The sequence below is a fragment of the Cetorhinus maximus genome, chromosome 16 (genome assembly GCF_964194155.1).
Source record: "Cetorhinus maximus chromosome 16, sCetMax3.hap1.1, whole genome shotgun sequence".
Taxonomy (NCBI): Eukaryota; Metazoa; Chordata; class Chondrichthyes; order Lamniformes; family Cetorhinidae; genus Cetorhinus; species Cetorhinus maximus.
In genome coordinates this window covers 96,280,976-96,306,077 of record NC_135894.1, presented here as the reverse complement: position 1 = coordinate 96,306,077, position 25,102 = coordinate 96,280,976, and positions in this window count along the sequence as shown.

Below are 25,102 nucleotides of genomic sequence, written 5' to 3'. Positions count from 1 at the left end.
CCTGAAGTTGGGAAAACCTTTTGGAATTCCACTGTCCAGCGTATTGTGTTAACTTTCTGAGTTTGTTTTAAATCTAAAATCAATTTTGGGACCTTTGCCTTCAAGGGAGTGTAACTGAGGGTCAGGTTAATTCGGAATTTTAGAAGTTGGTTATAATAGTAATTGTAGTCTTATGTATGTGCTTGAAATCTTTTATAATTTGTTAGTAAATATTTTAATTTAATTTTTAAAATCTCTAAAGGTCTTGGTGGGTTTATTACTTCTGATTCAGTGCACACATCTCGTTATAAATACAAATTGCAAAACCGTTGTGATAGCACGACCATAAGACGTAGGAGCAGAAGTAGGCCATTTGGCCCATCGAGTCGGATTCTAGCTTTTTCCTAATGATGATGTTAAGCTAACTGGCCTACAGTTCCCTGCTTTTTGTCTCCCTCCCTTTTTGAATAAGGGTGCTACATTGGCAGTTTTCCAATCCTGTTGGAATCTAAGGGTTCTTGGAAGATTACCACCTATGCATCCACTATCTTTGTAGTTCCTTCCTTTAATATCCTAGGATGCAACCCATCAGGTCCAGGGGACTTATCGGCCTTTAGCCCTATTAGTTTCCCTAGTACTTTTTCTCTGGTGATAGTTATTGTATTTATTTCCTCCCCCCACCCCTTTTCCCCTTGATTATTTAATAATTTTGGAATGATATTATTGTTTTCTGCCATGAAGACTGATGCAAAGTATTTATTCAACTCCTCTGCCATTTCCTGGTTCCCCATTATTATTTCCCCAGCCTCATTCTCTAAGGGGCCTATGTTCACTTTGACGTCCCTCTTCCTTCTTATATATTTAAAGAAGCTCTTACTGTCCACTTTTATATGACTTGCTAGTTTACCCTCAAAGTTTATTTTCTCCCTCTTTATTATTTTTTGGTCATCTTTTGTTGGTTTTTAAAACTTTCCCAATCCTCTGGTTTACCACTAATCTTTGGCGCATTGTATGTTTTTCTTTCAATTTGATACTATCCTTAACTTCTTTGGTTAACCATGGTTGGTTTATCCCCTTCCTAGAATCCTTCTTCCTCACTGGGATATATCTTTGTTCTGAGTCATGAACTATTTTCATAAACGTCTGCCATTGTTCATCAACCGTCTTTTCTGCTAAACTCCTTTCCCAGTCCACTCCAGCCAACTCTGCCCTCATTCCTTTGTAATTACCCTTATTTAAGTTTAGCACAGTTGTTTCTGACCCAAGCTTCTCACTCACAAACTGAATGATAAATTCTAGCATGTTATGGTCACTGTTTCCTAGGGGACCTTTTACTCTGAGATCATTTATCAAATCTGCCTCATTACACATTACCAGATCCAAAATAGCCTGATCCCTGGTTGGACCCACAACATATTGTTCTTGGAAACTGTCCCAAATATGCTCTCTGAATTCATGCTCATGACAACCTCTGCCAATCTGATTTTCCCAATCTACATGAAGATTAACGTCGCCCATGATTAATGTACTGGCTTTTTTACATGCCCTCATTATCTCCTGATTTATTTTCTGTCCTACAGTATAGCTACTGTTTGGGGTCCTATAGACTTCTCCCACTAGTGTCTACTTCCCCTTGTTATTTCTTACCTCCACCCATATGGATTTACATCTTCCGATACAAGACTTTATCTTGCTACCGTAATAACAAAGCTACCTCACCACCCTTTCCTTTCTACTTGTCCTTTTGAAATGTCACATATCCCTGAATAATTAGTTCCCAGCTTTGATCTCCCTGTAACCCTGTCTCCGTAATGGCTGTAAGATCAGACCCATTAACTTTTATTTATGCCATTAATTCATTTATTTTGTTCCGAATACAATGTGCATTTAAGTAAAGAGCCATTAATTTTATGTTTTTACCATTTTTCCCCCTTTGACCCTATTTACTGCTTTTTTTAATGTTTGTACGCTCTGCCCCCTCCTGTCACACTCTGGATATCATTACCTAAATAGCTGCCCTGCAACTCTGCCATATCCTTTTGACTTGTAAGCCTATGTATCCCTTCTCCAGAACCCTCCCCCATTCTATTTAGTTTAAAGCCCTCTCTACAGCCCTAGTTATTCGATTCGCCAGGGCACTGGTCCCAGCACGGTTCAAGTGAAGCCGGTCTTACTGGAACAGCCCCCTTCTACCCCAGTACTGGATCCAGTGCCCCAGGAACTGAAATCCATTCCTCCCACACCAATCTCTGAGCCACGCATTTAACTCCTTGGCTTTATTTATCCGATGCCAGTTGGCCCGTGGCTCAGGTAGTAATCCCAAGATTATTACCTTGGAGGCCCTGCTTTTTAATTTAGCTCCTAACTGTTCAAATTCTTTCAGCAGAACCTTCTTTCTAGCCCTATCAATGTCGTTGGTACCAACATGGATGACGATCGCTGGATTCCTCTCCTCCCACTCCAAGTTCCTCTCCAGCCCTGAGGAAATGTCTTTAACCCTGGCACCAGGCAGGCAACACAGCCTTCGGGACTCACACTCATGGCTGCAGAGATCGGTATATATCCCCCTAATTATACTGTCCCCTATCACTACTACATTCATATTTCCGCCCCCCACATGAATGGTTCCCTGTACCATGGTGCCGTGGTCATTTCGCTCATCGTCCCTGCAGTCCCCGCTCTCGTCCACACAGTTTGCAAGAACCTCGTAACTGTTGGACAATTGCAGGGGCTGAGGCTCCTCGAATGCTACCCATAGGGGTGTCCCCATACCTGCCTCACCTGCTGTCACACCCTCCTGACCCTGATCACAGACCAAATTTGAATAACCTAATCTGTGTGTTGTGACTGCCTCCTGGAGCAAAGTGTCCAGGTAACTTTCCCCCTCCCTGATGTGGCGCAACATCTGCAGCTCGGACTCCAGCTCCTTAACTCGGATGCAAAGTTCCTCAAGCTGCAAACACATGATACAGATGTGTTCACTCTGGATCACCTTGGTGTCCAGCAGCTCACATGCTACAGAAGCAACACATCACCTGTCCTGCTATCACTATCATATTTTGTTTAATTTACTAACTAATTTAGCGCCCCTCATCTTTACACTTGAAGAATCCCCCGCTTTTTACACTTTATTATTATTTTTTTAACGCCGCTATCGATCTTATACTTAACGAGCTATTTTTAAGAAAAAGAGAGAAAAAATAGACTAGAGACCTAAACACAAACGAAAGATCTTACTTTTACTTTAAAGACTAAAGACGCGTGTATTTGGTCTGCCTGGCACACATCATCTGCCATGTCATAACAACAGAGACATACGCACAGACATGCACACTCACAGACACACACACACAGACACACAACACGCACACCCTCAGACACATTTTGGAGTGGAACAGCTGTAAGTCACTAGAAAACCGCAAGACTGCGAATCCTGCTTTATTTTTCCCTTTGGATGTACAGACTGACATCAGCTGACCCAACACAGGCCAGAATTAAACCTTGCATTAGCTGGTCTGAGATGCAAGCAGAAAAAGCGAGAAATCCACAATAGAACAATTAGCGCCTGCGACAGGGGTAAAGGTAGGTTAATAGTGCAGGGGTAATGCCATCAAATGAACTGGGAATGGAAGATAAAAGGCCGCTTTATAGGGCAGAAGAAAACAAATGGGTGGAGGGGTGACTTATAGATGATTATTGAGGGATAAACATTGGCGAGGACAATGTGGAGAATTCCCTTGCTCTTACTTGAAATGGGATCTTTCATGTGACTCAATGGAGTGCTACCATCAAGCCTAAAACCACCTTAAGTAAAGAGATGATATGGTAACACCAAGTAGAGATTTAAAAAACCCGCTGATTGCTGGAGAGATGGGAGACAGAAAAGCAGCAACAACTTGTATTTATATAGCGCCCTTAATGTAGGACACCACTCCAAGATGCTTCACAGGGAGAGGTGATGTTGTAGTGGTATTGTCACTGGACTGGTAATTCAGAGACCCAGGGCATTGTTCTGGGGACCTGGGTTTGAATTCCACCACAGCAGATGGTGGAATTTGAATTCAATAGAAATCTGGAATTAAAAGTCTAATGCTGACACATGAGTCGTTCACTAATGCCCTTTAGGGAATGAAATCTGCCATCGTTACCTGATGGACTCTTAAAATTAAATTATGGATGGGCAATAAATATGGCCTAGCTAGTGATGCCCACATCCCATGAACAGATAAAAAAAAAATTGACACTGAGCCACATCAGGTGATGTTAGAGCAGATGAATGAAAGGTTGGAGCAAGATGCAGTTTTTAAGGAAGAAGGAAAGATGTAGATAGGTGGTGAGCTAGTCTGAGGGGCTGGGGGAGCTTTGGCAGCTGAAGGCACAGCCGTAGGACTGTCAATCTCCAGGACACTGCTGTGGGCAACCCTGGAGAAAAATCATAGGGACATTCAAAAGATTTTTTTTGCCATTTTCTTTGATCATTTCTCTTTACCATATATAAAAATATTGAAAATGGGAAGATAAAAGGCTGATTGGCTGACTGTCAAGCAACATCCAATTGGGTAATGAGCGCTTTTGCTTTCCAATTAGCTTAGGAAGGCAGAACATCATAAGGATGGATGGGATGTCGGAGCAAATCATGTGGTGAAATCTCCTGGAACGCATTTAAACACAGTTGGCAACCCTACCAATGATGGATCGATTAAAATCGGGGTATGCACAATAGACCAGAACTGGAGGAGTGCAGCTATCGCAGAGGGTTGTGGGGGCTAGAGGAGATTGAAGGGCAAGGACATGGAGGGATTTGAAAACACGGATGAGAATTTTAAAACCAAAGCGCTGCTTAACCGAGAGCCGAGTTAGGTCAGTGAACACATGGGGGTAAGTGGACTTGGTGCTGGTTAGGGCACACGTTTTGACACAAGAAGAGAGAAGAAAGGAGTTACAAAAATCTGAAGTTCTGGGAATGTATTTGAATGCATATCATTCTTTTGAAAATATTTGAACGGGTCACAATGTCAAAAATAACCTGGGCTAGACATTCGGGCCAACATCTCTGAATGTGTGGGAGAGTTACTTAACCAAGAACAGAGGGAAGAAGAATTAAGGAAAAATGGGAAAGAGAGAGGAGCAATAGTGATGGCAAGCGATTTATTGTAAAAAAAATGCTCTTTGTCTTTAGTTGTGCAATGTGTTAAGTGAGGGGAGAAATGCCATTAATGATTGATAGCAGCACAGACCATTTATAGAGCATGTCTTCTTGCTTACAAACTCTGTCCTCTGGAGAGAGAGAGGTCAGACCAGAGCGACGGCTGTGTTTGGAACGAGGAAAGCTGTGATTAGCATGGATCAATACCCTGAAGAGATCTGTAAATAAAATTTTTGAATAAAAACAACAAACCATTGTAAATCAAAACCTTGGAAGGATATCAAAGGTGGCTTTGACAGGAAAACAGTGTTGTAACTAGATTTCAGAGTGTGTCTGTTTATGGGATGCTGTTGCTGCAAAGATGGTTGCTGCAGTTACCGACAATGATCACTTGATGCACTTTCAACAGGGATATGTTGGGCTGTGTGAAACACTGTAATGTGAGAGGCGTGTTATAAATGTAACTTATTATTACTACAGGGAGCAGCAAAAATGTTGCACTTGATTTAGTGTTCAATGCCGATCTTGAGATGGTAGAGAATTGAAAGTTAAGGGATTATTCTGCAACATTTTGTGCATCAGGATTTATGGTTTTCTGCTGGGACACAGACAATGTACAACTCATCTCGAGCTGTAAACTTTATTCGAAGATGACTCCAAATTCCCTCCAGTCATCTTCTACCCAGTTGCCCAATGGCTACTAGCAACTGTACCCTAATAGAGAGGCACTCAGATTTACAACATTGCTGCATAAACTGCAAAGCAGACGCATTACAATTTTTAAAAAATTCATTCATGAGACGTGAGCATCTCTGGCAAGCTAGCATTTATTGCCCATCCCTAATTGCCCTTGAGGAATGGTGGTGATTCACTTTTTTGAACCGCTGCAGTCCGTGTGGTGTAAGAACACCCACCATGCTGTTAGGAAGGAAGTTGTAGGGTTATGACCCAGCGACTGTGAAGGAATGGTGAAATATTTCCAAGTCAGGATGGTGAGTGGCTTGGAAGGGAACTTGCAGGTGGTGGTGTTCGCATGCACCTACTGTCCTAGTTCTTCTGGATGTGGGTTTGGAATGTGCTGTCGAAAGAGCTGGTGAGTCACTGTAGTGCCTCTTGTAGATGGTACACACTGCTGCCATGCTGCGCTGGTGGTGGAAGGGCTGAATGTTTAAAGTGGCTAATGGGGTGCCAATCAAGTGGGTTGCTTGTCCTGGATCGTGTCGAGCTTCTTGAGTGTTGTTGGAGCTGCACTCATCCAGGGAGAGTATTCCATCACTTGTGCCTTGAAGATAGTGGACAGGCTTTGTTAGGAGGTGGGTTACTCTATAGAATTTCCTGCCTTTGACCTGTATTTATATGGCTAGTCCAGTTCAGTTTCTGGTCGATGGTAACCCCCCAGCATTTTGATAGTGGGGTATTCAGTGATGGTAATGCCATTGAACGTCACGGAGAGATGGTTCAATCCTTTCTCTTTGGAGACGGTCATTGCCAGGCTACTACCAATCGTACCCTAATAGAGAGGCACTCAGGTTTACAACATTGCTATAAACACTGTGTGCAAATGTTACATACCACTTATCAGCCCAATGGTGATCATTTAACACAGCAACATTCCATTGGGATTGGATCAGATTCTGCTGTGCATTTTTTTTCCAACAGAGAGCAGGATGTCGCTGCCCCAGTTCGGTTTCCGCAGATGCTTACATTAATTACTGAAATGTATACGGCAGGTCATGGAAACCTGGGACTCTGCCCCAAAACAGCTATTTGAAGCTAAGTCGGTGCCAGATCAGTGGGAGGTATCTAAGGAACAGACAGTGCATGTTTTGAGCAAGTATACATTCCCATTAGCGCAAGGGTGAGACTAACAAATCTAGATGTCAAGGGGTGTAAAGGAGAGGATGAAGGAAAAAAGGATGCTTATGACAGACACTGATGGCACTAAGCTGCAGAAAGCATAGAGGAGCTGAAAAAAAATGTGAAGGTGAAATTAAAAAGGAAATTAGGAAAGCAAAGGTAGGGCATAAAAAGAATATTGACACGTGAAATAAAGGAAACCCAAAGTTTTTTTTTATAAATACACAAAGAGCAGGAGGATAACTAAAGAAAGAGTAGGGTCTATTAGGGACTGTAAGGGTAGCCAATGTGGGGAGGCGGAGGACATCAGTATGGTTCTTAATGAATATTTTGTGTCTGTTTTCACTAAAGAGAGGAACAATACAAATGTCACAATTAGGAAGCAAATGTGTGAGCTATTAGATGAAATTACCAAAGTGAGGGAGGAAGCCTAAAAATGTTTGGAAGTGGATAAATCTCCAGGCCCAGGTCAAATATATTCCAGGCTGTTTATGGAAGCAAGAGAAGAAACAGTAGAGGTTCTGAACATCATTTTCCAATCTTCTTTGGCTACAGGTGTGGTGCCAGAGGACTGGAAGGTAGCTAAGGCTGTGTTGGGACAGTACTGGTTACAGATCTGTATGTCTTAAAGAAGGCTTTGTAATCTACTATAGGTTAACTGGAAGTCTTTATTAACTGCTGGAACTATTTACAAATGTACAGTAAAGGGAACAAGCTGGGAGCCATCTCCATGCTTAGGTCCATACATGTCTCTGCTCTGGGTCTGGTTCATGTGCCTTCTTACATCACTGTCTGGGTGGTACTGTGCTCAGTCCCACATTAACCCTGTATGTGCCAGACCCTTATACTACAGGTTGTGCCACTGTTTAAAAAGGGAGAAAGGAATGGATCAAGGAATTACAGGCCAGTTAACCTAGCCTTGGTGGAAAAATTATTGGAAAAAATTCTCAGAGGCGGTATAAATCTTCATTTAGAAAGATATAGATTAATCAAAGACAGTCAGCATGGACTTGTTTAGCAGCATTCATGTCTGACTAACTTTTTTTTTATTTCTAATTGAATTTTTAGTGGAGGCAACAAGGAGGGTTGATGACAGTCGTACATTTGGTGTAGTCTATTTGGATTTTACCAAGGCTTTCGATAAGGTCCCACATGACAGACTGGTCACAAAAGCAAAAGCCCATGAGATCCAAGGGAAAATGACAGGCTGGAACCACAATTGGCTCGAAAGCAAGAAGCAAATCTCATTGGGCGTCTTTGTAGAAAGTTGTTCAAATGGGATTCTGCAGGGCTCACTAATAGGTCCCTTACTTTTTGTGGTATACAATCAATTATTCGGACTGAAATGTTGGAGGTGGGTTAATTGATTAAAAAATTGGCCGTGGGTTGATAATGAAGAAGAAAGGTGTAGAGTGCAGGAAGATATAATGGACTAGCCAGGTAATCACAAATGGAGATCAATCCGGAGAAGTGTGAGGTAATGCATTTGGGGAAAGCTAACAAGGCAAGGGAATACACAATAAGTGGTAGGATACTGAGTAGTATAGAGGATTAGAGAAACCATGGAGTGCATGCCCACAGATTCCTGAACATGGCTGGACAGGTAGATAAGGGCCAATAATGTATAAGGCCTTCATTTGCCTTTATTAGCCGAGGCATAGATTATAAAAGCAGGGAGATTATGCTAGAATCGTATAGAACACTAGCTAGGCCACAGCTGGAGTACTGCTTACAGTTCTGGTCACTGCATTCCAGGAAAGATATGATTGTAAGAGAGAGGGTACAAAGGAGATTTATGAGGTTGTTGCCTGTACTGGAGAATTTTAGTAATGAGGAAAGATTGGATACGCTAGGGATATTTTCTCTAAAATAGAGGAGGCTGAGGAGAAACCTAACTGATGCGTATAAAATTATGAGGGGTCTAGAGTGGGTCTAGGAGCTTTTCCCCTTGGTTGATGTGTCCATTTGCAGGGGGCATAGATTTAGGGTAAGAGATGGGAGATTTCAAAAGGATTCAATGTGAAATGTTTTCACCCAGAGGGTGTTGGGGATCTGGAACTCACTGTCTGAAAGTGTGGGTGGAGGCCGAAAAGCTAGAAAGTGGAATCTTGCTGGATGGTTGCTTGTTGGCCCGCGCAGACACAAATGGGCTGAATGGCCTCTTTCCATGCTGTAAATTTCTACGATTCTATGAAAATGTCATTAAGCCTGGGGGTTAAGTGAAACCTCAAAATTAAGATTGATAGACTTTTGTGAGGCAAGGGTATTAAAGGATACAGGACCAAGACAGGTAGAGGAAACCTATTTGACCTCATCCTCACCAATCTACCTGTCATAGTTGCATCGGTCCATGATAATATTGCTACGAATGACCACCACATTTACTCCATGCTAGTGCCAGGCAATGACCATCTCCAACAAGAGACAGTCTAACCGCCTCCTCTTGGCACTCGATGGCTTTACTATTGTTGAATCCCTTACTATCAGCATCCTGAGGGTTATGATTGACCACAAACTTTATTGGACTGGCCATATAAATACTTTGCCTTCAACAGATGATCCTATGACTATGAAAAGGGCAGGTCAGAAGCTCGACATTCCCCAGCGAGTAATTCACCTCTTAACTCCTCAAAGCCTCTCCACTACCTACAAGGCACAAGTCAGGAGTGTGATGGAATACTCTCCACTTGCCTGGATGCGTGCAGCTCCCACAACACTCAAGAAGCTCAACAAGATCCAGTACAAACCAACTAACTTGATTGGCACCCCATCCACTACCTTAAACGTTCACTCCCTCCACCACCAGTGCACAGCGGCAGAAACTATTCAAGTCTCCTTCAACAAGGCCTTCCAAAACTCACAACCTCTGCCACTTAGTGTTCTGTAGGGAGGGGTGTGAGAGTCCCACTTAGATTCAGACCCATACTTTGTGCGGGAATGAGTGACTATGACAAGCAATGTTTTAAAACAACAATTTTGTTGAATATTGAATAATGATTATAATAATAATAATAATGATGATGATGATTTGGCAGTTAAAATTGATCATATATTAATATATAGAAAAAAGAGAAAAACAAGTAAAAAGAAAGAAGGATAACTTTACTGAAAGTAGAAAGCACTTTATATATATCAGGAGGAAAGAAGAAAGACAGATTTGTCTAAAGCACAAAGAATAACGCCAATTTGGTCTGTTCCACAACAGCTCCCCAAAATGGTACATGCTTTATTATTTCCCTGGTACATACATTACCAATTTGCTGAGTAACCTACAGGTGGGCACTACGGTCAGTCACTCCATCCCTGGCCCTCCCTCCCGTCTTCAGTGGTGATTATCCCGCTACAGCTGCAGCAGTGAGCCCTCGAAGCAGTGTCCCTTTAAGCCAAATTTCTGGCTCCATTCCAGCCTTCCGAGGCCTGGTACAGTCCTTTCCTAATGCAAGTCTCAGTTCTTATCCTTTCTCCTCACAGGCACTGCAAGGCCGTACAGACTTCACAATATCCAAGTTGTTTATACACCTATTGATCGTGTCTTCCCACCTGACACCCTTCAAGTGTTATGCTCATCAATCAAACTTCATCTTCTGATGACCATACTCGGTGACCACTGTAAGGTTAACTCATCGTCCTGGCCTGTAGCCCAAGGGTCACTGAATGCAGTGGGAAAAAGACACTTTTGATAAAAGACAACTTATTTTGGTATACTAGCTTGAAAAATGTAGTCGATAGATATAGTCTAAATAACAGCTGTGTGTGGCTAGTATGAAATAACAAGGTCTGGGAAAACAGATCACTACTGATTATTATTGATTAATTAATCAAAGCACAATTATAGCTGGGTTAAGATCAATGTCTACCAAGTAAGATTTAATACAAGATAACTTTAAATATTCACCATAAGCTTAAAATCAAGAACCAAGTGGAAATAAAATGGAAAAATACAGACCTGTAAAAATTAGTGGTTGCCGGCCTGCAGGCCTCAGGCCTACAGTTCTGAGACTGGTCTTCTGTCTTAGACTCTAGGGGTGGGACTTGGTTCTTAGACAGGCTGTAGACATACTCTGGTATCTGCTTAACACTTGTGTATTGGTGCTACATCTAAACAGGTTATAGAGTAGGCGCGTAGCTCCTAGGTGTGATTCCAACCTCTCTCTCTCTCTCTAGAGAGAGAGAAGAGAGTCTAACACATGGCTGACTAGTGTCGTTGGTACATCATCATCTACGTCATACATTAGCATATCCTATCTGTTAACCCTTTATACTACACCTCCCCCAAGAATGCTATCCTACTTTTTAACAATATGTCTTTAACTATTAACATTATGGGCAGAATTTTACAGCCCCACCATGGTGGGGGCCAGTCCGGAAAATGCGGTGAGTCGTTCAAAGGCCCATTGACTTTGGCAGGACCGGGAAATTCCGTTGGTGGGAGGGGCTATAAAATTCTACCCTACATTTCTGTAACTCCCTTTTTTGCAGCTACAGATTCTACTCAGCTCCCACTCTTCCCCTCTCCAAGTCACAATGCTGGGAGATTCAATCTCCCACAGCATTCTCGACCTCTTAGAGAAGACAGCTTGGAGACGTGAAGTCTTTCTTCTGCACCTTGTAGGACACGATCATCTGCAGCATAGGACAACGCTTTATCAGCATTGCTGTCAGTTTCACCAGGAAGCTGAGTGTAGGTTTCAGGATGAGTGAACTGCAAGGCCACTGAAGACTCTTCACTGAAAAGAGAAGACTGAAGAGAATCAATCTTTGGACCCTCTGGGACTAGAAGAGAAGAACTCAGGACACTTTGAGGAACTTGTTGCTCCCTCGAAGCACACTGGGGAAGACCTTCTGAAAAAGAATAATCTTCAGCTCCAGTGAAGACTGTCACAGATGTATCCTCCACTGCTGTATTGAAGACTGAAAAGGCACTGAAGATTTCAATGAACTTAGATGATGAAGGGAAATGTTATAACACAGCAGTTGGTAAAGGCTGAGTTATTTAAAATCCCAGAGGGAAACTTTAAACAACTGTCATAACCTATATTTTCAATTGGTATGTTTGAGATGCAACTTTGAATTCAGAAATGAAACCACCAAGCCCTGGAGGTTTGTTATATAAATTAAATTATACATTTATTAATTTTAATAAGAAATTAAACACATACACGTCTACAAATTACTGCCATAATAACTTATAAACAAATCCCCAAATTAATCACTCCCAGGTAATCTTGCCCAAGGCAACAATAACCCATAGACTTAAATAGATACCAGGCAAAGCACTTATGAATTCGAAATGAGGTTCCTTTCAATTTCTTTTGTTTGCAGACAGCTGTAGGCTTATAGGCTCACATGTCTCTAACTTCCACACACAAAACTCTCCTGTATATACCTAGCCTTCCCTTTGAATACAAATTTTCATTGTATCACCAGACCCTTTGAACTCCACCTCTTCTACTGATAAAACCCCTTTCATAGAACCAGTTTTATTAGTGAAATAAACATATTGCTTGGTGTCTCCTAGCTAGGTGCAAGATTTCACCCCCAGTCTTTGAATGGTTTATTCAACAAAGTGCAAATATACCCTATACCTTACTGTTTAACATCTCAAAACTGCTATACATCAAAGCACCCAAGCTAGCTGGCTTTAATTCAATTAATACACATACAGACAAACCCTCTACAAGTCCAATTTAAAATCATTTCCAATAACATTATATACATTACTAGATTCATGACAGGTAAAAAAAACAACCAGCTTGCTATAATTATGAGATGAAAAGAAGAAGAGATGATTTCCCAATGATTTTTTTGGGAGCACTCTCTACTTTCTGTAGGCAGTGGAAGGAGAGCCACATTTCTCCCTGTGGAAGGTTGCTCCACTATGGGCGATGGGAAGAATGCTAAGAATATGGAGACAAGACAGCCTCATCATCTGTAATGAAAGGAATTTCTTGTAGACAATCAAATCTGGGACAAGCCTGCATACACAGGATCCTGCGGCTTCAGAAGTGCTAAAGTTCCTGCTGCAATTCTGTGCTGACCTGCAGCTCTGAAGAGAAGAAGACTTACAGTTGGGACTGAAGGATGGTGCCAATTGACTTTCACCCTGGGAAGATACCAACTCTTTAGCAGTGTGATCCTCGATGGACTCAGGCAAAGCATCCTCTGTGGAAGATTCTTCATGAATAGCAGGAGATAAAGTGGGCAACACATTGGTAGATTCAGTGGAATTAAGATCTGAATGCTGCTCAGCCACTAAAAGCACATCTGATTCTTCAAAAAAAACAAGAGAAAAACAATAAGGTGCATCCAACAATGGGAAAAATGAATCATTCTCTAGCATCTCAATCTCCAAGAGGTCACGCAGTGCTGTAAGGGATTCTTCCTCATCACTCTCTAGTAGGAGCCAATTCAGGTGCAACAGGTCTTCATGGGGATAGTCACCATCTGCTGCAGGCATCTTCTATATCCTCCACCTCTGACCTTACTTCATGAAGAACTGAGAGATTCTTAACTACAATCTCCACTGGGGGTCTAGTGGATGGTGGAAAGGAACCTACTGCTGAGTGTATAAACTTCCTCAGCTTCCGAAGGCTGAACTTCCACTGTCTCTAAGTAAAATCTTGAAGATTTTTACTGTCAAAGACAGTGAGCCGTTCAAATGATGAGCATCATTTGATTTTTCTAGGGTTCCTAGAAATGTGCCAACATCACCACCCAATAAGGATGTACATTGATTGTGAAGAGCATAGAGAGAATCAATGATCTGTTGCCCCTTGTAGCTAAAAGCAGCAATAATCCTGCCTTTGATTGGAAGGTCTATGCCATCAGGACATTGTAACTTGATGTCTGACGGATGAAAGTTTATCAGCTGAAGCCAGTCAGATTATCTGCTAACATGTTAACTGCCGCTCCAGTATCAATGTTAAAAGAAGTATCGAAGCCTTGAATTTGTACTGTAACTGACCAATAATCTGGATTAAGACTATTTACTTCCCCGTGGAACACTGTAGGGTCGTCATTTTCTGGACGTTCCATTTCTGGGAAGGAATGTGTTTCATAAACATTTGCTGTTCTGTGACTTCAATTAAAATTTCTGGATTTGCAGAAATGCTTAAAATGCCCAGTCTTGCCACACTGGAAGAATTCCATGCCCCCTGCTGGGCATTCTTAGCATCTATGCTGGGCCTTGGTGCCGCAATGCAATTATCTCAAAATGGCTGCCACTGTGGAGCTTGTCGCCCCTTCAGTTTGTTTGTCAGGCTTTTGCATGGTTAGGTCTATTGCCTGTGGGCCTACTCAATCTATGGAGTCTTGTGAAGCCTCAGAGTCCGCCACAAATTATAACCCAGTTAAATGCTCTAAACTTGGGCTGCCTCGCATACTGGACCGTTCGATCCAATGTAAGAACATCTTTGGTCTGCAAGAATGCCAGGCAGCTTTTCATCCCAGACACCTATGATTATGTGATCATGACTTAACTCGTCTTTCAGCGCCCCATATCTACAAGAGGTGATATAGGTCGGTTAGAAATAATTCTATCCATTCCCCTAGGCATTGTGAGCACTGATTAAAATGTGCTCATTCAATTACTAAATTTTGCTTCAGGCTATAATAGGTGTCAAAGGCTTTATTAATGGAATCGAAATCCACGGTGAACTCCTGCACCCCCTGCCTTAGAACAACTGTCACAGGACTTGCTGCATAAATAAAGGAACTAACTTGAAGCTTTGGCTCTAATATTTGAAGTCCTGCGTTGCTCAGGGCAGGAGAAAATTGTGTTTTTGTAAATCCTACCGCTGGTCTCTCTGCGGGCCCTTGAGACAGTCAAACAGGTGGGGCAAGGGTAGGGACTGCCCATCGGGTAGGGGCATCGTTAGCTCTCTCCAGTGTGCCTCCTCCTACTGTCAACATTTCTCGAACTGCTTTCAAAGATTTCTTCACTCTGTGGCTCCTTCCAACCAATATGTTGTTTTACTTTGATGTCTCCATCACTTCCATCATGTTTCGAGATCGGTCCTTCTGCCGTGAACTAGGCATGGGACTTAGTTCTTAGACAAGCTGTAAACATACCGTGGTATCTGCTCAGCACTTGTTTATTAGCACTACATCAAAATAGGTTACAGAGTAGGCACATAGCTTCTAGGCATGATTCCAAACCTCTCTCTTGAGAGGCTAACACATGGCTGACTAGTGTCAGTGGTACATCATCATCTATGTCATATATTAGCATATCCCATCTGTTAACACTTCATACTATACTTAGAAGGACAAGGGCAACGGAAGCATGGGAACACCATCTCCTGCAAGTTTGCCATCCTCCTGACTTGGAACTATATCATTGTTCCTTCAATGTCGCTGGGTCAAAATCCTGGAACCCCCTCCCTAACAGCGCTGCAGATGCACTTCAGTGGACAAGAATGCCACTACCTTCTTGAGGGCAATTGGGGATGGGCAATAAATGTTGGCCTAGTCAGCAGCAGTCATACCCCACGAATTATAGCAAAAAACATTACCCTTGAGAAGATGGGGGTGAGCTGCCTTATTTGAATCGTTGCAGTTCTTGTGGTGTAGGCACATCCACAGTGCTGTTAGAAGGAGAGTTCTAAGATTGTGACCCAGCGACAGTGAGCGAACGGTGATATATTTCCAAGTCAGGATGCTGTGTGTCCTGGAGGGGACCTTGCAAGTGGTGATATTGATAATGGGGAATTCAGCAATGACTTTGCTGTTAAATGTGAAGGGGAAGTAGTTAGACGGTCTTTGTTAGAGATGTCATTGCCTGGCACTTATGTGGTGTGAATTTTTATGCCAATTATTAGCCCAAGCTTGAATGTGTTGCTATATGTGGGCATGGATCGCTGCATCACTTGGTGATTGTGAATGGTATTAAACACTATGCAATCATCAGCGAACATCCCCACTTCTGATATAGGATATGATATGATACCATATAAAGAAGAAAGGTCATTGATGAAGCAGCTGAAGATGGTTGGGCCTAGGACACCACCCTGAGGAAATCCTGCAGCAATGTCCTGGCACTAAGATGATTGACCTCCAACTACTACCACCATCCTTTGTGTTGGGCATGGCAGTAATCAGGAGAGAGTTTTCATCCTGATTCCCACTGACTTCCATTTTCCTGGGGCTCCTTCATGCCAGACTCAGACAGATGCTGCCTTTATGTCAAGGACAGCCACTCACCCATCACCGCTAGAATTCAATTGTTTTGCCTGCATTTGGGCCAAGGTTATAATGTGGTCATGAGCTGAGCTGTCCTGGTGGAATCCAAACTGACCCAAACCGAAAAAGCACAGAGGATGGTATTTGGCCCATTGTTCCTGGGCAGCTCTATGAAAGAACTATCCGATTAGCCTCATCCCCTGCACTTTTCCTTTAATATTAGTTTGTTTTTCCCTTCATGGATGTTTTATCCAATTCCCTTTTGAAAGTTACTCTAAATCGCTTCCACCACTCGTTCAAGCAGCTCATTCTAGCCCACAACAAATCAATGAGTAAAAAAAAAAATCTCCATGTTGCCTCTGGTTCCTTTATCAATCACCTTTAATCTGTATACTCTGGTTACCGACCCCTCTGCCACTGGATACAGTTCCCCCTTATTTACTCTATCAAACCTTCAAGATTTTGAAAACTTCTATCAATTCTCTGCTTAATATTCTTTGCTCTAAGGAGAACATCCCTAGCTTCTCCTGTCTGTCCGTGTAACTAAGCATCTCTCCGAGGCCTTAACATCCTTTCTAATATGTGGAGCCTAAACACTATGGCCAGAATTTTTTGGCCCCGTTGGGGGTCAGGCGGGCACGTGGGTGGGGACAATATGGCGAGAAGGCCAAAAATTAGTTTCACATCGGCATGAAAGCACAGCGGGATCGTCCGATGGTGTCGGCCATGGTGGAATGCCAATTCCGCTGGAGGCTGGCGTGAACCCGATTTGCGTCCTGATAATAGGATGCCAAGTAAGGCCTGACCAGGACCGTGCCTCCATTCCAGATTTACTGTTACGCTGGCGGGAAAGCACGTCGGTCCAGAATGCATCTGGACAAGTGTGACATGCAAAAGTTGGGACTTAACTTTAGGGCCTTGCTCAGATCGCGGACATCCAAGGAGCAGAAGATGCTGGAGCCCTACAGCTACCGGACCCTGGAGGAACACGTGCATCGCGTGCTGGGTGGTTTCTCATGGACATGGCTTCGTCGTGAAGTAGCTCACGGAAGGTGGGAAGTCTCCGTTGATGCTTCAGGTTTGCTTCGGAACATCATGGCCTTAGCTACGGGCTGCTATTCATGATCAGCGAGGAAGGTGGAGAGGAAGGTCTAACCGTGAGTGGGAGAGGAAGGTATACTGGGGGTGTGAGTTTGCTTGGGGGTGGGGGGGGGGGCGAGGTTGGGGATGGGTACGAAGATGTCAGGTTGGGTTGGGAGGGAGGAAGAGGGAGTACGGGGGAGGAGGGTGTAACTGGGAAGAATGCAGCAAGTGGAGAAGCAGGTAGAGAAGAGGGAGTAAGGGTGGAGGAGGGAGTAAGGGTGGGGATGTCCAGGTGAATATGCAAGGGAGGGGGTGTGTGGTGTCAGTGACTGCCTCCTGGGGAGTGAACGAAGGTGGGCATAGTAAGAGGGAACGATTAGCATGAAAGGGGGCAGAGGGAGCTGAAATGGTTGGAGGGGTGAGGGTTAGTTGGTAGTGGTAGAAGGGACAGCAAGGGTGGTTGGTGGTGACTCGTAGGCAGACACAGACCCTGGGGTCTGGAAGGAGGTCGGTGAGGTCAATGGGGTGGGATTCTCAGGGAGGTAGGGAATATGCAAGTTCACCTGGACATCCTGGAAAAACAAGGGTTCTGGTTGGTAGGTGATGGTGGGGAGATGGAAGATGATGCCAGGGGTGACAGTGATGGGGGAAAGGATGTGGGTGACTGGGGGAGGGGAAAGGATGGGGGGAAATCATCAAAAACTTGACTACCACCATGATTGTTGAAGTCGAAAGTGAGCAGAGCCATGTGTTCGATAGGCACCAGTGCTGCATGGGAGTGGGATCAGTGGGTGGGTGGAGATGCAGGTCAGCTCAGATGGATAACTGAAAGAGAACCCCAGCAGGCAGCATTGAAAATGCTGGGGCAGTGAGATGAATGAGGCTCTGAAAGGCCCTGCCACACACAAACCTCTCCCTCCAGAATCACTCGTGGTCCAGCTACGTGCAGCTGAACGGCTAGTGGGGTGGATTGCAGCGGGAGGATTCGCGAAGCCTGTCAATGAAGCTGCAAGCCTCCTTTAAACACTATACAGTGAAAGCTAATATATTTTCAGATTATAAAGTGAGAAATGTGTTCACACGTGCAACCACTTGTGATCAGAAACTCTTGACTTTTCTAGGTCTACCACTTATTCTAGGTGCTGCCCTGACATTCGTAGCAGGGATGAATTCTGCCTGTGCAATGGTTGGCCCTGTTCCCTCTGAAGACTTCAGTGTGCGTCCTCTGGTGTCCACTCCTCTGGAGTGCGTCCTGTGACCTCAGCGCTTCCTCACTCTGGGCGCCATATTTAAAGTGCACCAGAGCACATGCCCACTTCATGTCTACAGACCAGGACTGCTCCAGGCGACAGATGACACCAAAAGTAAAGAAGGACTCAGCCTCCAAATTTAGTGAGGCCTCTCTGCTGGACGAAGTGGAAGGCCGCTGTGATGTCCTCTACCCCAGCTCTGGCCACTGGAGACCCACTAGAGCCACCAATTCGGCCTGGGAGGTGGAGGCAGCAGTGGTCAGCGTCAGCAGAGCAGAGAGGAGATCAGCGATCCAGTGCAGGAAGAGGGTGAATGATCTCATCCGTTCCGCCAGGGTAAGTCAACCACCTCATCACTCTCAATTCACAGTCTCACAAATCCATCACACATCCACAGGGATCTCATACCTCAAAGGACAACATCACTAACTCTCACACACACCCTCACATTTCCATCAGGCTCATATCCTCTGAAGTTCGTGTTCTCATCCCGTCCATGGCTCCTCTCACCACACAAACATTCCACTCAGTGCCATGTGTCTTGCTCACACTCGCTCCATCTGTTTTCATGCAAGAGAAGCTGGCTCTCATCAGCAGAGAGAGGCCCCAGACCGGAGATGGAATGACCCACATTAGGCCCCTCACTCACTTTGAGGGGCTTGCCATTGTGCTGATTGGTGAGGATGTGGATTGTGCCTGTAATGACGGTGAGGTCAGTGTCAAACGCCCACGTGAGGATCATGCACCACATCACCCCTCCCTCAACTCAAATGTGAGTTCTTTCTCTCCTGCTTTTGACTCTGCTGCCGTGCACTAATTATCTCTGTTTTGGCTCACAGGGAGCTCTGCCAAGCGACCGACATCTTCAGCCAACCAGTCCCTCAGCTCCATCCAGGTCCTCACCTCCAGCAAAGAGGACACCCCTTCCATTGACGAGCTGCAAATAGTGCTTACCCACATCCTCCACCAGCGCAGAGGCACAATCTGGTGGTCACCGCACGGGCGTATGTCTGCAGCAAGGTTCAGCCGAGCTCCTGGGCACTCAGAGGACTGCTGGGGAAGAGACATCTGTGCGGTCCGAGTCAGATGATAAGTCTCTGGATTTGGCCTTCCAACTCATCGCGAAGAGTCAGCAGAAGGCGGAGAACGTCACGTAGAGCTGTTGGAAGCCCTCAACAGAGTGGCACGCAAGTTGGAGGAGTGCGTCCGCCTGCTCTCTGATAAAGTGCTGCCCACATGTGTGTGCATGAAGATGCCCATGAGAACAATGGTGGACACCATGGAGACCCTGGTCCAGCAGAAGGTAGAGATTTGCGTGGACCTGCACTCCATCGCAAGAGCCTTGGGTGAGTTCCTGCAGTGGCAATGTGAGAGGGAAATGGGGCACCTTGACTTCCCTCCAGGTGCTCCTTCCCCTCAAGAAGTCAGGCTGGGGCCCTCGGACACCCGAAGGGAGGAGGAGCGGTAGCTGGACACCCCTGGGTCATCCATGCAGGAATCTCAGAGGGTGCCCTCTCCCTCCGAGTCCCCTTTGCCTGTGACCCTCTCAAACTCATCCTCTGTTGCTGCAGAGAGAGCAGCCGGTCCACAGGAGGACAGCCAAAGCAAGTCAGGACCCCCATGGTGGGTAAATCCGAGCTCTGAACTGTTTCCTGTCAATCCATTATTAATGAGGTAGGATATGTCAGGAATGGGATGATAAGGCACAAAAACCTGTCATTGCAGCCAACAGGTAAAACAACATTTTTCCCGCCCGCTATCACACTTTGTGCAAATCTGGGACAATTCCACCCATAGTTGCTTTTCCCATTCAGTCTAGGATGTTCCAAGTTCAAGCTTGCAGTCTGTGTTGATTTGCACACCTCAGTCAGCTTGTAGCTGAGTGTTACAATTCATCATGGCAGCCGTGAGTTTGGGGGGAAGCCATAGTTAGAAACACAGAAACAAGAGGGATAACAGTAGGGAAAGGAGTCTGCTGTCCTTACCTGGTCTGGCCTACAGGGGACTCTAGATCCACAGCAATGTGGTTGACTCTTAAATGCCCTCTGTAATGGCCCTTCAAGCCACTCAGTTTCAAGGGTAATTAGTGATGGGCAACGAATCCTGGCCTTGCCAGTGACTCCCACATCCCATGAATGAATAAAGAAAAAAGTGTGAGGGGCTTAATGGCTTCCAACTGAGATGCGAAATTCTAAGGGAGTAGTGAAAAAATGATGATAACAACAACTACTTGCACTTACGTAGCACTTTAAATGTAGTAAAAAGTCACAAGTCCCTTCACAGGAGCATTTTCAGACAAAATTTGACACCAAGTCACATGAGAGGAGCTATTAGGAGAGATGACCAAACACTTTGTCAAAGGTGTAGATTTTAGGAAACCTTGCAAAGGAGGAGAGAAAGATAGAGAGACAAAGACAGCTTGGGAGGGAATTGCAGGAGTTTAGGTTCAGGTAGCTTAAAGGCGCAGACACCAATCATGAAGAAAGGAAAATTGGTGGCACGCAAGGGGCAATAATAGGAGCTGAGGCCGGAGTTTTCCCTGAATGGCAGAGGCGGGTGTGAAGAAAGACGGTTTTCCCGCCAGCCGCAAGGGCAGGTTTTTGCACCGTATTGTCCGCTTCCCACCTCACATTCACAGGAGACATGCCGTATCACCGGCAGGCAACCTCTGAATCGCCCTCTACACCGTTACCTCACCGTTAACTCACTCTGGGTGCCATATCTAAACTGCAGCCATGCACACAGTTCTCAATGCTTGCAGCCCAGGACTGCTCCAGTGCAGACATGGCCCCGAAAGCCAAGAGGAGTCCAGTGACCCATCACTGGGATGCCTTTCGGAGACCCATCATGATGTCCTCCACCCCGGCTCTGGCTGCAGGAGATCCAGCAATCTCACCACATTGGCTTGGGAGGCGGTGGCAGTGGTGCTTAATGCCAACATTGCACAGAAGAGGTTGGCCATTCATTGCAGAAAGAGGATGAATGATCTCATCCGTGCCGCCAAGGTAAGTCAATCATCTCATCACTCTAAACTCACACACTGACAAGCCAATCACACATTCGCTGGCATCTCACTCACTGCCAGCTCAAGAGACATCACCACTCACTCTCTCACACACACACCCTCACATCTCCATCTGGCCTCATCTCCTCTGGAGACTGCCTCCTCAGCCCACACCATCTTGAGTCCACTTGCTCTGATCAACATGTGCCCCCCGCACACGCTCTGGAAAAATCCCTTCCCCCAGTACAGCTCTCGCCCTGCAGCCTCTTCCCTTACCTGAGGCCCTTACGGCTAAGATAAAGGCAAAATTATGCAGATGCTGGAAATCTGAAACATACGGACCATCATCATAAAGACTCGAAACGTTAACTCTGTCTTTCTCTCTACAGATGCTGTCAGACCTGCTGAGTTTTTCCAGAAGTTTTTGTTTTTATTCCACCTTATGGCTGCTCTGGTAGGTAGAGATATAACCGTGAGCTCCCCCCTAAAAGCAATGTAGTGCTGCCTGCGAAGCCTGGCATTGATGATCACTGCCCGAAGCAAGGCAGGCAAACCAACCTTGAAGCCCTGAGCGAAGTGGAGGTCGCCAGGTGCATATCACTTACATACCGCTGTAAAACACGTTGGTGTGACTGCACGCTGACCTGAGCTCATGATCCAGCGTGAGGGAAGAATGATCCTGGTGAGCAGGGCTTATAATGACAGGCTAAAGTGTTGAAATTAGCTTCCTGACCTGTGGCAGACAGGAAACGCGGCCCACCATTGACAGGTGGAGCGGCCAGTTGCAAACTGGTTTTACGATGACGTGAAGCCAATTTTTGCGATCTCCTGATAGTTTCCGCTCCAGCCCACTACAACGCCCGCTGCAAATGGGAGCGGAAATTCCCGGCTTCAGGCTTTGTGTGACATTTACCAAGAGGAATTCACATTTCGTTCTCCTTGATGAGCAATGAGCTTCCCTTTCTCCTTGCAATGTCTCAGCTGGTAACTGCCCACTGAGTGGGACAAACTTGGGAAGGGCTCAGCTTCAACTTTGCAGTCAACGTTGATTCAGCAGCAGCAGTGCTGCTTTTGTAGAGGTTAGCTTGACTGTTCTTTTGAGTGGGTAACTGTCAAATTCCTCAATTTCACGGGCCCCTTTCCTGGATAAATCAATACCTGCCAACAACCTGACAGTTGCTATGATCATTTCTGACAGCGTCAATCATGCAGTGAGAAGCCATGCGTGAAGGTGACTAAGAATCAAGCTATTGTATCCAAACTGCATCCCTGTTGTGGAAGATTCCCCAGAATCATAGACTGATACAGCACCGGAGGCCATTTGGCCCATCTTACCTCCGATGGCTCTTTTAAAAGGGCTATTTAATTAGTTCCAATTCCCACCCTTTGCCCACAACATCGCTAATGCTTCCCCTTCAAGTTATTTATCTGGTTCCCTTTTGATAAATTGTTTTTGAATTTGAACTCTTTTGGGCAGGTGCATTCCAGATCATAACAACTCGTTGCGTACAAAATTAAATCCATCTTCTCCCTAGTTCTTTTGTCGATTATTTTAAATCTGTGCCCTCTGCTCACCATTCTGCCATTGGAAACAATTTCTCCTTGCTTACTGTATCAGAACCCTTCTTCAAAACCCTTTTGAACACCTCAACTAAAACTCCCCTTAATGCTCTCTGGCCCAAGGAGACTAACTCCAACTTCTCCAGTCTCTCCACGTAACTGAAGTCCCACATCCCTGGTACCATTCTAGTAAATCTCCTCTATGCTCTCGCTAAGGTTTCCTTAAGGGCAATGCCCAGAGTTGGACATCACGCTATAGTTGGCACCAACCAGTGATGTATATAAATGTTTAGCAAAACTTCCTTGCTTTTGTACTTTATGGCCGGAATTTCCCACTCCTGTTGGGTAGCGGGCATGAGCGGGCAATATGGCGAGAAGGCCACAAATCGGTTTCACACCGCCGTGAAACCAGTTTGCAATTGTCCAATTGTCCGCCTGTCAGTGGTGGACTGCGTCTCCTGCCACCGCACATCCGGAACCTAATTTCAAAACTTTATCAGCTCATTATAAACACTGCTCGCCGGAATCACACCCCTCCCACCCATGTTGGATCATCCGGACACATTGGCATGGAACTGTTTCACAACTATACAGAAGCAATGTTCACTTAGTGAGCTGCACTTCATTCAAGACTTAGAGGCTTGTTTGTTTACCTTGCTTCAGGCACCACTCGCGGTCATCAGTGCCAGGCTTCGCAGACAGCACCGCAGCAATTTTAGGGGGGGGTGGTTTCACGGGCAGGTCTCTACCTACCAGAACAGTCGTAAGGCAGGGGTGGCTTTTCAACAGCTGCAGAGCGAGGGCTTGCTTGGGGAAGGGGGAGAAGTGGCCTCAGGCAAGGGAAGAGGCTGCAGGGTGACGGATGTGTTGAGGAAGAAGGGTATCCCAGGGTGTGTGTGGGGGGCACATGTTGATCTGTGCAAGTGGCCTCAAGATGGTGAGGGCTGAGGAGGCAGTCTCCAGAGGAGATAAGGCCAGATGGAGATGTGAGGGTGTGTGTGAGAGAGTGAGTGCTGATGCCTCTTGAGCTGGCAGTGAGTGAGATGCCAGTGAATGTGTGGTGGGCTTGTCACTGTGTGAGATCAGAGTGATGAGATGGTTGCCTTACTTCAGCAACACAGATGAGATCATTCATCCTCTTTCTGCACTGGATGGCCAACCTCTTCTGCGCAGCATTAGCAATGACCACCACTGCCACCGTCTCCAAAACCAGAGTGGTGAGATTGCTGGACCTCCTGCAGCCAGAGAGGGGTGGGTGGAGGACATCATGGTGGGCCTGAAAAAGGCATCCAGCGACGGGTCACTGAACTTTTCTTGCCTTTCGGGACCATGTTCTCACTGGAGCAGTCCTAGGCTGCAAGCATTGAGAACTGTGTGCATGGCTGCAGTTTAGATGTGGCACCTGGAGTGAGGAAACGGTGAGGTAATGGTGAGGCGGGCAATTCAGAGGCCACCTGCCAGCAAGATGGCATGTTTCGTGTGGCCACATAATTAATGAGGCGGGAAGTGGACGATACAGCGTGAAAACCCACTGTTGTAGCTGGCGAGTAAAACATCTTTTTTCACAGCAGCTACCCACACTTATTTCAAACCTGGGATGATTCTGCCCTATGTCCCTGTCAATAATTATGGTAATAAGATAGTGATGTGTACCATGATGTAACAGTGACATCAGCAGTCATGTGCTGGAGACTCTAGTGCAGAGGAATAGTTTGTACACAAGAAGTGTGTACTTACCTAGCAGCTCACCACGTATATAGTGTACATAGTGTAAATAAAGTAGTATTGAAGTAACTTACCTGAGTCTAACCTGAATCACTCATGAGTAGAGGGAAAACTTTCCAGTATAGATTAGGCCCCGAGACAAACAGTAAACACAGTGAAGGATCCTGAACACTTCTTTAACAGTCTCTTCAACTTGCCCTGGCACCTTCAGAGATTTTTTGTATGCACCCTGCCAAGATTCTATGCTGCTGCACCCTCTTTTATGAGGTTTGTGTTGCCTCTCTTCATCCTTCCTTCCAAGATATATCACTTTGGACT